Raw genomic sequence first — 13,542 nt, forward strand, 5'->3', positions numbered from 1 at the left:
GTCACCTTGAGTTTCTCATGTAAGTGAGTCAGAGCGGGGGAAAAATAGGAGTGATTCAGACAACTGGATTCCCACATGCAAAAGAGTGAGGACAGATCCTGTACCTCGCACGATATACAAAATTTGACTCAAAATGGATCAATGGCTTGAGCATAAGGGTTAAAACCATAAAACTCTTAGAAGAAAACATAAGGATAAATCTTTATGACCTTGGATTTGGCAATGAATTCTTAGATATAATGCCAAAAGCATGAGCAACAAAGGAAAAGATAAACTGGGCTTCATCAAAATTTTAAAATTTGAGCATTAAAGGACATTATCAAGAACTTAAAAATATAACCTATGGAAGGGAGAAAAAATTTACAAATCATACAGTTAACAAGAGTTTTAATATCCAGAATATATAAGAACTCTTACAAATCAACAACAAAGACAAACAATTCAACTGAAAAATAGGCAAAGGACTTGAACGGACATGTCTTCGAATAAGATAAACAAATGTCCAAAGCACATGAAAAGATGCTCAACATCACTAATCACGAGGGAAATGCAAATCAAACCATAATGAGATACCACTTCTCACTTGTTAGAATGGCTACCATTAAAAAAAAAAAAAAAGAACAAGTGTTGGCAAGGATGTGGAGACACTGGAACCCTTGTGCACTATTGGTGGTGATGCACAACTGTGGAACCACTATTGGAAGCGAAGTACAGTAGCTCCTCAGAAAGTTAAAAATAGAATTACTGTACAATCCAGCAGTTCCATTCCCAGGTATATACCCCAAAGGATTGAAAGCAGGGACTCAAACAGATACTCGTATGCCAATGTTCTTTGCAGAATTAGTCACAATAGCCAAAAGGTGGGAACAACCCAGGATCCACCAACAGAAGAATGGATAAACAAAATGTAGTACAGACACACAGTGGAATATTCAGCCATAAAAGGAATGACGTTCTAATACACACTACAATATGGATGAACCTCGCAAACATTATGCTAAGTGAAATAAGCCAGTCACAAAAGGACACATATTGTCTGATTCTATTTATATGAAATATCTAGAATAGGCAAATTCATAGAGACAGAACGTAGGTTAGCAGTTACCAGGGATTGTGGGGAAGGGGGAATGGGGAATTGTTGCTTAATGGGTACAGAGTTTCTGTTTGGGGTGATTAAAATCTTTTAGAAATAGTGATGATTGCACAACATTGTAAATGTAATTAATGTCCCTGGATTGTACACTTCAATATGGCAAATTTTTTTGCGGTGTATATTTTACCACAATAAAAACAAAGGCTGTGATTACAGTGTGATCCTGCTTATCATAAAGAGATAGAGTTGTTGCTCTACAGGGAGCAAAGACCGGGTACATCTGGTCTCGGTGGATCCACTGGGCGTCTCGGTGAGTCTGTGTCCTGCAATAAAGGTAAATGGGCAATCACAGCAGCCATGGGCCCTAAGACAGATCAGCTGAGGACATAGAACTCTCAGTGGTGGAGGTGTGGTCACCTCACCAGGCACACAGTTTAGACAAGCTGAAGGCTGGCCAAGAGGGAGGGAAGTCTAGGATGTCTGCTGTGGAAAGGAGATAATGACTATCGGTAACAGCTCTGGGACCATCCATTTACAGTAGAGATTTTGGTTGGCCCTCGCCTTGAAGACTTGGTGACAGATTGGATTTAATGCAGGGCATGAATGGATCTGACTGGTACAAGGGATGGACTGTATTAGACATATCTTGTGCTCTGCTCCACATCCTCATGGCTTCCACTCTGCTCCAGCTACGGCTGTGGTGGATGGTCTTGGGCAAGCTTCAGCTTACCTGGTCCTGACTGCACCTTGCCCCAGTTGTGTTTTTGCTTTTGGCCCCGGGGTTTCCTTAATGCTGTGGCATGCGATGGCGGAAAGACCCCATTCAGCCTGCACCCCACATGTGCAGCCTGGAAGTACAGGAAATTAACATTCCCTGGGAGTTGTCAACCAATGTGGGGCAGGCAGAGATTTCTGAGAGGTCTTTTATATGTCCCCACAGGATCCAGTCCTGGTTGCCGACAGCAGTGACCAACTAGCCTTAATAATGCATCTCCCCCTTCCCTGTCATTTCCTCTGGTTCCTTATCCCTGTTCCTGGGATCCCCTCTCAAATAAGCTACCTTCCTCCAAGTCTTTTTTTTTTTCAGGTTCTGCTTTTGGGAAGGACTCAGGTAAAGACAGTGTCTCCAAATCTGACTTCCCCTGGAAAATAACTGAAGTCCATGAGTGGGATTTCTGTCTGTGTCAGGCTTAAAAGGATAAAAACATAAAGTACTTAAAATACTTGGTGTTTATCATAGAGACCAGGGTTCTGTAACTTTCAGCCAGTCTTGAAATTCCATGTGATCACAGGGATCACAAATTTATCAAATTGAGAACATATAGAAAAATTTCATCATAGCATAAATAGTGAAGACATAGGTCATTTTCAATGTACAGTTCTCACTAAGTGAAACGCTTAGTTTGTTAGATTAAAAGCGGCTGTGTTTGAGCTCTCCCAAGTGCCAATGGTTCCTGGATTGCCCGATCTCTAGCACCCCCTAGTGGTATCTTCAATTCATGTCCTGAGCTCAGCACCGAAGTTTGACTTCGGCAAAAGCTGTTAGTGGAAATTTGTTACAGGAGCGGCTACTTTTCATTGCTTTTTCTCTAAGGAGAGATCATCAGGTGTTTGAATCTTTGGAGGATAAATGTGTTCCACCTCTTTGTTTAAAATAAAATTTCAGGCTTCCCTGGTGGCACAGTGGTTAAGAATCCTCTTGCCAGTGCAGCAGACACGGGTTTGATCCCTGGCCCAGGAAGATCCCACGTGCCGCGGAGCAACTAAGCCCGGGCGCCAAAACTACTGAGCCTGCGCTCTAGAGCCCACGAGCCACAACTGCTGAAGCCCGTGTGCCTAGAGCCTGTGCTCTGCAACAAGAGAAGCCACCGCAATGAGAAGCCCGCGCACCGCAACGAAGAGTAGCCCCCGCTCACCGCAACTAGAGAAAGCCCCCGCACCGCAACGAAGAGTAGCCCCCGCTCACCGCAACTAGAGAAAGCCCCCGCACCGCAACGAAGACCCAACGCAGCCAAAAAAGAAAAAAAGTCATGTATTATGCTTTGTGTCTCCGGCAATCAATTGTTGAGTGTCCGTGTGGTCTGTAGAAGACACCATGCCAGATCATGAGGTTTCAACTGAAAATGCAACACCTTCCCAGGATGAACATGAGGAAGGGTGTCAGACCAGTGTCCAAACAGGTGTTTGCAAGGAGACAGATGCCGCTGTCTGCCTTAATCCCTCATCAGAATTCAGCATCCTACCTGGCTCAGGAACAGATACAGGGAGCATATGCTCTCTTTATATAGTTCCCCCCACAATCGATTTCAGCGCATCTGTACACGGTGATGTGAACTATCCTAAATGTCTTATAAAATAAAAAGACACCTTTGCCTTAATCAGGGCTTAGCAGCTTTCAAGGCAGTTGAGTTAAGGCTTTAGCACACTCCAGTGGGGTTGATTCTCATACACTTCGGGTAATTCATATGCATGAGAAGACATCGTCATTTTGGGTGCAGTTCTGAAAGGAAGTATTAAGGGCGAGAATTTGATTTTAAGTGATGGGAAGAAAAAAAAAAAGGTGTGAATTTCACTCCAGACTCTGCAGAGGATGAAAGAAGATGTTATATTTCTGTTTGAGGAGTTGCAAATCACTCCAGAATGCCCTCTGAACTTCTTCCTCAGTCCTCCTGTCTACAGAATGGCTGGGATTCACTCAGTTGTGCCACCTCTCTGATAAATAGTCTTTGAGAACAGACAATCTTAGAAAGCCCCTAAAGTCACTGCATGGACAACAAATTGTTTTGCAAAGTGACAGTACACCAGAAGATCTCGAAAAAATGTAATCAGCAGTCTTGTGGGTATGTATGTATATCTAAGTATAACCAGAATGAAAAATTGCCATTAAAAAAAAACAGAAATTTTGTGCCTTCTAAAGAGAAGCGGGAGTGTAATTCATTACGAGAACAGAGTAAACCTTTATACCCGTGGCTTCCCTCCATCTAGAAGAATGCTGGGTATGAAGCCTAAAATTTTGACGATGCTAAAGGTAAGGCCTTAGTTCAGAGCTTTGGACCCCTAACTACTGAGGCCTGGATGAGCATGTTACTGACATTGGCTATGGGAACGGGAGTCCAGGAAGAGTGTGGAAATGAGTTGAGGCTGGTCCATTGGGAAGAGAGTAGTAAGAGACCCAATAAGCTGAGGAGAGCCTGGCTGGGGCCCAGTAACTTTAAAGAATCCGGATGACTCAGTATTCCCTCTCAGGCCACTTGATGGACCATGCTGTTTCATGTAACTCTCTCTGGAGGCTGCAAGCCCTTAGTCAAAGTCTGCAGCACAGAGCACCTTGCATTAGAGATGCTTTGGGGAAGTTGGTGGGAAGCTCTGGAATTCCCTGTTCATTCAGTCCAGGGAAGCTAAACAGGAAGAGGGCTGCTGACGCAGGAGCTGGGAAGGGAGGCTAGGAGAGGGGCCAGGAAGAGCCAGGCTCCAGGGACTTCTGCTCAGGAGAAATGGAGTTTGTTTTCACCACACCTATCAGCAGTCTCTAGGATTCAGTGCTGCTGTTCTACTGTCCGTGGATTGAGAGCTTGAGTCACTTTTATTTATTAATGGGTGACTTCCACTAAGACTGAAAGACTTGGGGAACCAACAGGCTGATAACTATTAAATAATTATTACTAACAGTAGTCATTCGTGAATACCAATTACATACTAGTCATTCTTTAGGCACTAAAGACCCAGGAGTAAATAAAATATAGTTCCTCTCCTGTGGATCTCACATTCTGGAAGGGAGAGTGTTGTATACATGAGGGGTGGTCCATGAGGGCTGTGATGATATCAAAAGTCCATTTTATCTAGGCTGTTATTCTACTAAAGGTTTGGCTTGCAGCCACCTTAATGCAATGCCTGCGTCATTGGAGATTTCCAATTTGGGGAGGACCAAGTTATACAGACCGCCAACCATGGCATTCAGGGCTTAGTGTCTTTCCTGAATCCCCCAGGTGACAGCACTGCCTATAGCATTATAGCCCTAATTGCCATGTGTTTGTCTCCTTATGTCTCCTCTCTCCAGAACGTCAGGGAGCCAAGAGGGGGATCTTGTCTCCCTTGACTACTGCTCCATCCACCAATCTGGAGGTGAGGCCAGCACTGAGAGGACCCTGAGTCCATGTTTATTGCACAGTTAAACCGGCTGTGCAATAAACACCATAAACTGGCTGGGCTGACATGGAAGAGCAACAGAGGTGATGGACCATTTAAGTTTGCATTGACAAGAAAGACAAATAAGAAACGTTGGCTTTAGGCACATGGTATCCTCCTCCAGACCCTCAAAAAACCCCTGCCAAACAATATCAGTGATAATCCCTTGCGGTAACCAGTCTCTAAGCCGGCCCTCAATGATCCCCCAGTGCTTGTATTTGTACCTTTGCGTAATTCCTTCCCATACTGACAAATGCTGGACTGCTTAACCGATAGGATGTTGAGAAAGTGATGGTGTGTAACTTTCAAAGCTAGATCCTAAAGATATTGTGGCTTCTGCTTTGTTTCTTGGATCATTGGCTCTGAAGGAAGCCCACTGCTTAGTTATGAGAATGCTCAAGCTGCCCTGTGGATAGGCCCAGGTGTCAAGGAACTGAGGCCTTGGAAATGGACCCTCCTGCCCCAATCAAGCCTTCAAATGACTGCACCCTCATGAGAGACCGCAAGCTAGAACTGCCCAGATAAAGCACTCCAGAATTTTGTGAGAGACATTATATGTTTATTGTTGTCTTAAGCCACTAAGTTTTGAAGCAATAATAACAAATACAGTGATGTTATGCTGTTCCTTAATCCAACTATTGACACTTCCTCAGTCTTATGAAAATTTTAGAAAAGGAATTTTAGAAAATATTCTCTTTTTTAAAAGTTGCAACATAAACCCTAGTAAACAGTGTGCTTAGTTTGCAAGTACCACTTTAAGAGAAGCCCTTTAACCATCCAGCTCTTTCTGACTACATTGCCTCTGAGCCCCTCCTACATGGAGATTCTGGAGCTTCCACCGCAAGAAAGGGAGGCTTAAGAAAGGAGAGGGCTGATGTTCTAGTTTATTCCCACTGCTACGCGGGACAGCCAGAACAAACGAAGGGCGTCCTGGGAGTTGACTATCCGGCCCAGCAGACAGGAAGCTGGGATCTGGCCAGCGGGAGAGCTTCCCTTTGCCCACTGTGCACCCGGCTCAGGAAGAACTATCTCAATAATAAAGGAAAGGAAGCCATTATTTAATATAAATAAAACAAAAACTCGGCCATAATTCATTTGTTTTATTTAAAATGGAATGCAAATTACTTGATGAAACTGAGCAAAAATCAGCCCGGTGAAAACAACGGGCATTGTTGGGAGCGCTTCCCATTGGTCTCAAATCCACACACGATATTCCAACCGAGCTGCGCTGCTTCCCCACCGCGCACACCCGCGGGCCATGCCCTTTGTCTGCTTGCTCTGTTTGTCGCTCAAGCGGAGCCAGCACGGCCCTTCCCCCCCCCCCCCCCCCCCCCCCCCCGCTGCCCCGCAAAGACTGGCCCCGGGCCTTTGTTTTCGGGGAGGAGCAAGGCACTGGGTGAGCGGGCGTGCCGCCGACCTGGGCCCGCGCGGGCGCGGGCGCCGATCATCCCCGCGCGCTGAGCATCCCTGCCGCGGCCCCGCGCTCCGCTGTCTGCCGCATTATCTGAAGCCGCTTTGCTCGCATTGTGTGGGCGGTGTAATCTCTGAGGGTTTAGGAGATTCTTTGAGGAGCTTACTTGGGTGGAATCTCTTGTCTCGCTCTGATCACTCTCCACTAGCTGCTGGCACCGGCAGGGCCTTCACCAAGGCGTCGGCCTGTGATCCCAGCGAACGTGGCTGTCTCCCGCCTGGGGCCGCGACAGCAAAGCGTGATGGCAACTGAGGAAGGCAATCCTACGGCGGGGATTTCGACCAAGGAGAGGCGAGGGCCTAGGACCTGGCACCTGCCTGAGCCTCGGGCAGGGGAGGGAATCCCTGGTAGAAACGACTACTGGGTGCCCTCTCCACATGCTTGAAATCCTAACTTACAGAAACTGCCAGAGATAATATATGTTTATCTCCCCAAACCATCGCCCCAAAGTCTGCCTTATCAGGGCCTGAACACTGAGGTGAATGAAGCATCATTTACCTGAGGTCCACAAGCGGATAAGCATTGATGGGAACACAGGACAAGTCTCTGCTTGCTTAGCAGAAATGTGGCCCAGCAAAGGGGCCAAATGTGCACAAAGCAGTTCCCTTTCCTCACCGGTTTCCAACCTGAAGTCAGGATTTTATTCCCATAAGGCAGTTGACATTTTGCAGTGGACAGCCACACTGTGGGATGGGAGTGGGGGGAGGAGAGGAGGTAAGACCCCAGAGACCCCATCTCCCAGTGCCTCTGAGCCTCAAAAGAATGCTTTGAATTCCAAAGTCCCTCTCTTCTGGGAGCTCCAAACTACCTGATTGTTTTCTACGTTGGAAGATTCCGTAAGTCTCCTCTCTGATTTTCTCCACGTTTACTCTATGTGTGTGTGTGTGTGTGTTTACCCACCCCCCAGGCTTCAAAGGCATTCAGTACCCAATGCTCAGCACCCCCACCCCCAGTACCCTCCAGGGTCTCCTCCCTTCCCTGTTGGAGCATGTGCTGTGGGAAGAACAGAGGCTGGGAAACCAAGAGGTTTGGACCTTTGTTATGATTCTGTTACTAATGCCATAATCATGGGAAATCCCTTCCTCTCTCTTTCTTGGGGAGCCTAAAGAATCATCTAGAAACCCAGGAGCATGGATGAATTAAGGTCTTTCTAGTTAAAGACCATGACTGGAGATCCTCTGTTTTCCCCAGGGCCCAGGACTTGTCCCTCCATCAATAGTTCTGGACTCTAAGCCGGGGAGTGTGCTCTACCAGGGGCACGTGGAAATGATGGCTAAACTCAGAGGCAGGTCCTGATGGTGCTGGACCTGTGCACAGATATTTTGGGAGTTTTCATAGTTCTTAAATCCTACAATGTGGACAGGTCCACTGGGTCTAGAGCTTGACCTGACGTCTGAGATTTCAGAATCACCTTTTCCCCTGAGCTGGGATCTTCCTATGGGCCAAAACCATCACTTTGGAGCCAACAAACATGCTTCCAGACCCCAGCTGGGGGTCTGAGGCCAGTAAATTTATCAAGAAAAACTCCAGTCCCCATTCTTCTCCCCCAGTGGGGTCACCACCTGAAATAGGCTATTACCAACTCTGTGCTTGAAGTCTCAACTTCTCTGTTATCATTCTAATATTATTTATTCATTCTCAAATATAGTTTATTAACTTTATTTAATACAAGGGCTCTGGGAATTTCTTCTGCAATAATAATAAAAGTTATGCAGTGCTGTGGACTGAACTGTGTGTCCCCAGATTCATGTGTTGAAGTCCTAGCCTCCAATGTGACTGTGTTTGGAGATGGGGCCCGTAAAGAGGTAATTAAGGTTAAATGAGGTCATAAGGGTGGGGCCCTGATCTGATAGGATTAGTGTCCTCATAAGAGGAGATAGTAGAGAGCTTGTTCTCTCTCCCTGCATGTACATAGAAGAGGTCATATGAGCACACAGCAAGATGGCAGCTGCCTGCAAGCCAAGAAAAGAGGCCTCAGAATGAAACCTATCTTTGCCAGCACCTTGCTCTTGGACTTCTAGCCTCTAGACTGTGAGAAATAAATTTCTGCTGTTTGAGCCACTCAGTCTGTGGTATTTGCTACGGCAGCCTGAGCAGGCTAATGTATGCAGTTATATATAGAACAATCTAGATGGCATTTAAAAAAAAAAATTCTGTGCACCACACGCTAAGAACAAACAAACAAACACCAGGGGTAACTTTTCATCCACAGTGTGTACTGGAGCAAAAGAACACATTCTGCCATTGAACAAAATCCCAAAAATAGTTTAAAAAACCCCAAAAACTCAAAGCACCATTAAAGTAAAAACTACTTGGGAGAAAGAATTTCCATCCTATGAGCAATTTGAAATAAAAACTTCAGAATCATAATAGTGACTCTACCATAATTTTCTGTAATAAAACATCTATTATAACAGATATGGCAATACAATAAAAGTCCTATTGTTCCAGAGACTGTATTATAACTGAAACAGGGTAATTATAGAAATACTTGCATGAGAATTGCATGTTCAACAGAACCATTGAAAATCATTCTTCTCAGACTGAAAATAAGTCTTCTGGGTACAGAAGAACTCTTCAGTGAGATCTGAAATGGAAGACAAGGTGGATTTAAAAAAAAAATCTTTTATAGCAGCATAACCTTCCAAAGCCTCCTCAGGGCCATCTGTAACATGTCTCCAAGTGCCCATCCAGCTCTGAGTTCCACACTTTTTTTGGAATACTAAAATCTAATAGTAGATTTTGAAGTAGGGCATCTTTATATTCTTTCAACAAACAGATTTTAGGGTGAATCTCAGTTCTATCAAGTTCATTTTGTAAATTCTAACTTAGAATTTCTAGCTTTTTAGAACAGCTGACCCCTGGAACTTTCTGCAGAAATCTAATCGTATGTTGAAGGCATTGCTGGTACTGCCACTCCCCCTGCTTTGTGGTTTACAAAGCACTTTTCCACTCTCTTCCTCATGTAGTCCTCACAGTAATCCCAGGTTGCTGAAAGTGGGAATTCTTATCCTTATTTTAGAGTTGAAGAAATTGAGATTATCCGGATGAAAGCAGGGACAGGGAGATTTGTCTGGAAACAGTATTTGCACCGTAAGCACATTGTTTTTACTTAGCTTGTCTATTTATTTGATGTGGCTTTGGGGAAACTGACAAAAATGACAGAGGAGTAGGGGGCCAGAGGACCTGCAAGCATCCCTTGTCACCACTACTGACTTCTAATGTTCCATGCCAAGGAACTTGTTACTTGAAAGTCTGGGGACTTGAAGGAGATTCACACAGTGGTGATGGTGGCTGAGGGACCCAGGGAGTGGGCCAGGAGGAAATAATAATACTTATCATGATAATGAGGAGAGCACACACTCAACACCATGGCAAATATGTCGAGTGGTGTTAAGTGATGACTAAAGGGACAGGATAACCATCTACAAATATGTGAAGGATGTAAACAGCAAGGAAGAAGATGAATTACTTATTTAGAAGAACAATGATGAAGCCCAGGAGGAGCTCATTACCAGTCCCAAAGCCACCTTGTCCCTCAACAACCCTTTCGGAATTAAGCTCTCCCAAGACTAAAGGCAGGTGGCTGGATGGTCCCCTGTATACAACAGGCTTGACACAAGGCATGGCTGAGAGTGGTATTTTTAGCATGCTTGCAGGTACCATGTGCATGCTGTGCATGCTTGGATAATAATCATCATAGCTGGCATTTGCTGAATAACTGGTGTTATGGATTGAATTGTGTCACCTCCAAACATATGTTCAAGTCCTAACCCCTGGTACTTATGAATACGCCCTTATCTGGAAATAGGGTCTTTGCAGATGTAGTCAAGTTAAGATGAGGTCAGTAGGGTGGGCCCTTACTCCAATATGACTGCTGTCATATAGTAAGAGGGAAATTTGGACACTCACACAGACACACAGGGAGAACATCATGTGACAGAAAAGGCAGAGATGCAGCTGCAAGCCATGGAACACCAAGGATTGGTGGCCACAACCAGAGGCTAGAACAGTCAAGGAAGGATCCTCCCCTACAGGTTTTGGAGGGGGCATGCTCTGCCAACTCCTTGGACTTCTTTTCTATTTTTTTTAACACATTAAAGTCCATTCACTTTTATTAATTAACAATGGATTAATTGTGGATCTTCAATGATCCTCAATCAAAATTCAGATTATAAGAATTCAGAAACATTCTTGTTCCTCTGATATAATGATCTGAGAATCGTGATTTTTATGGTTTATGTAACAGAGCTAATTATTTAGTAAACAAAGATGTATATTATTGTTAGACAATAAATTTCCCTTTTGAGCCACCCAGTTTGTGGTACTTTGTTATGGGGCCCCAGCAAACTAATACACCTGGTATGTGCCAAAAAGTGTGTTGAACACTTCACAGATGAAAGGAATGGAATGCATCCTGGGGGAAGGACTGGGAGATGAGGAGACCTCCTTTGCCTCCAGGGCTAAGGACTCAGAAGTCCTTTCAGCCCCACATGTCCTGGACCCAGCATGTGGGGCTGAAACCTCTCCTGACCCAAAACCTTGGCTCTGTGAGTGCCTTGGGACAAATGACTGTCTGCGAGGCTAGATCAAGATCCCCAGGAATCCTTAAGCACCAGACAGACTATGGTGCTTCCTTAGAGGTCATTTCAAATAAAAAGAACACGTTTTAGTTTTGAAAATGACATCTGGTTTACTCGTATGCTCTTATTAAGAGATTGCAGGGGTTTATGTGTGTGTCCTGTGCTTGGATCATCCAGCCCTGGGTCTGGGCAGGGTTATCCTGAAAGAGCTGTGTAAGTTGGGAGCTGCCTCACTCATCCTCTGGAAAAGGGGAGGATGAGGGCACTGGCCTCAGGGGACCCCGAGTTCTGGCTCCATCTGGCTCTCTGAACAAAACCTAGCACCCTGGGAGATTGTTGGGCCTATCAGGAAGAGGGTGCATTATGAAGGCTGGGGTGGAATTGAATTTCCTGCCACTCTGTGCATATGAGGCTCACATTTGGGAATTTGGAGGTTCATTTTCATAACCTATGATGTAAACAAGAATGATCTAGATTCCTACACATTACCTCCTTTAATCTTCAGAGACAGGTACTATTATTACTGTCATTTCCCAAATGAGGAAACTGAGGCACAGAGAAGTTTCCCAAGGTCATCCAGCCAGACCTTAAGACTATAAGCATTATGAAGGCACTAGCTGGATGCTGGGTCAGTACACAGTCACCACACCAGGATGGAGACCCCACTGTGGACCTATTCATGGGACCTCCTCCACTTCGCAGGAGGTCCAGCTGCCATTATGAGAATGTGGTACCATGTGTTATATTTATGGGCTTTGGTGTGTGCATTTTATGACTTTATTCATATCAGAATGAAGTTCCCAAGTTGCTGATGGGTTGTATGTTTGCATGACTTCTTATAGTCAACCTTCTCTAGAGGGTCCCCACCTTGAAGTTTCTTTCCCTTCCAGCATCTTTCCTTCCCCACTGTCCCCTCTCCCCATCTCTGGGGAAGTGAGCAGGCCCAGTTCCTTAATGTGCCGCCAGAGCGAGCTGCCTGCAGAGGAACAGGAGAATCTCACGCAGGCCCATGCCTGGAGACACCCTAGGGAGTTGGGCTATTCTTAACTTTGGTTAATTTTCACTCTTGAAAGTTACCCAAACTCATACAAAAGCTCCTATTCAGGAACGGATGGGGTTATTTCACTGTGGCCAGGGGAACTCTGGTTAATGCTTTAGGCCCTTTCTCACAATGGGGACAGAGGGGAAACAGAAGTGACAAAATGATGATAAAGAATACAAAGTTTCAGTTAACTAAGATAAATAAGTTCTAGAGATCTACCATACAGAATAGTATCTATAGCTAACAATACCATACTGTACACTAAAGTTTGCTAAGAGGGTAGATCTTATGTTAAGTATTCTAACCACATCCCCAAACACAAATCATAATAATAATAAAGGGGGCTGGACGAAACGTCCAGAGGCGATGTCTGTATTTATGGCCTTGATGGTGGTGATGGTTTCACGGGTATAAACTCATCCCTAAACTCATCAGGTCTTGTATACATTGAATACATATAGCTTTTTGTATGTCAGTCATACCTCAGTAAAGTGGGATATGTATCTATATATCTATAGTTCACAAACAAACATACCCAAAGTACTTACCCATTAAAAAAAAAAAAGAAAAGTAACAAAATTGTTCTGGTAGTGTGAAAGAGGCTCACCCTCTGGATGCCCACAGCACCCGGGAAAGCAAGGCAGAGTGCTGGTTACAAGCAGGGGCTTTGAGGCAGGTGGACCCAAGATGGAGTCTGGACCTTGACACTCACTATCTTGGTGGCCTTGGGTAGATCAATCTCTCTGCGCCTTGCTGCCTCCCTTCTCCTGTCTGTAATATGACAGTGGCAACCATGCCTATGTTGCAGGACTGCTGTCAGGATTGAGTGAGACAGTGCAGGGTAAGTCCCCAGAAGTCTTTTTCAGATCTGAGATGGTTCCAGGCCAGATCTTGTCTGGGGGCCTCGGAGGAGATGGGGGGAAGCCTTCTCCATATGCCCCCTAAAGTAGTCCCAGGCCCTTCTGTTACCCACCACCCTCAGCCTTTGCACCCTCCCAAGAGCCTCTCCAACCTCAGCTTTGCCCCGAAACTGCACCTCCTCTTCCCTTGGAACCCCAGGAGCAAAGGTGGCGCTAGGCCTTTGCAAAGCCCCAGACCCAGATGCCGCCGGTACCCGCACTGCGGCCAGCTGGTGTTTGACTCTGCCCCGAATATTCACCGAATATTA

The sequence above is a fragment of the Phocoena phocoena genome, chromosome 20 (genome assembly GCF_963924675.1).
Source record: "Phocoena phocoena chromosome 20, mPhoPho1.1, whole genome shotgun sequence".
Taxonomy (NCBI): domain Eukaryota; kingdom Metazoa; phylum Chordata; class Mammalia; order Artiodactyla; family Phocoenidae; genus Phocoena; species Phocoena phocoena.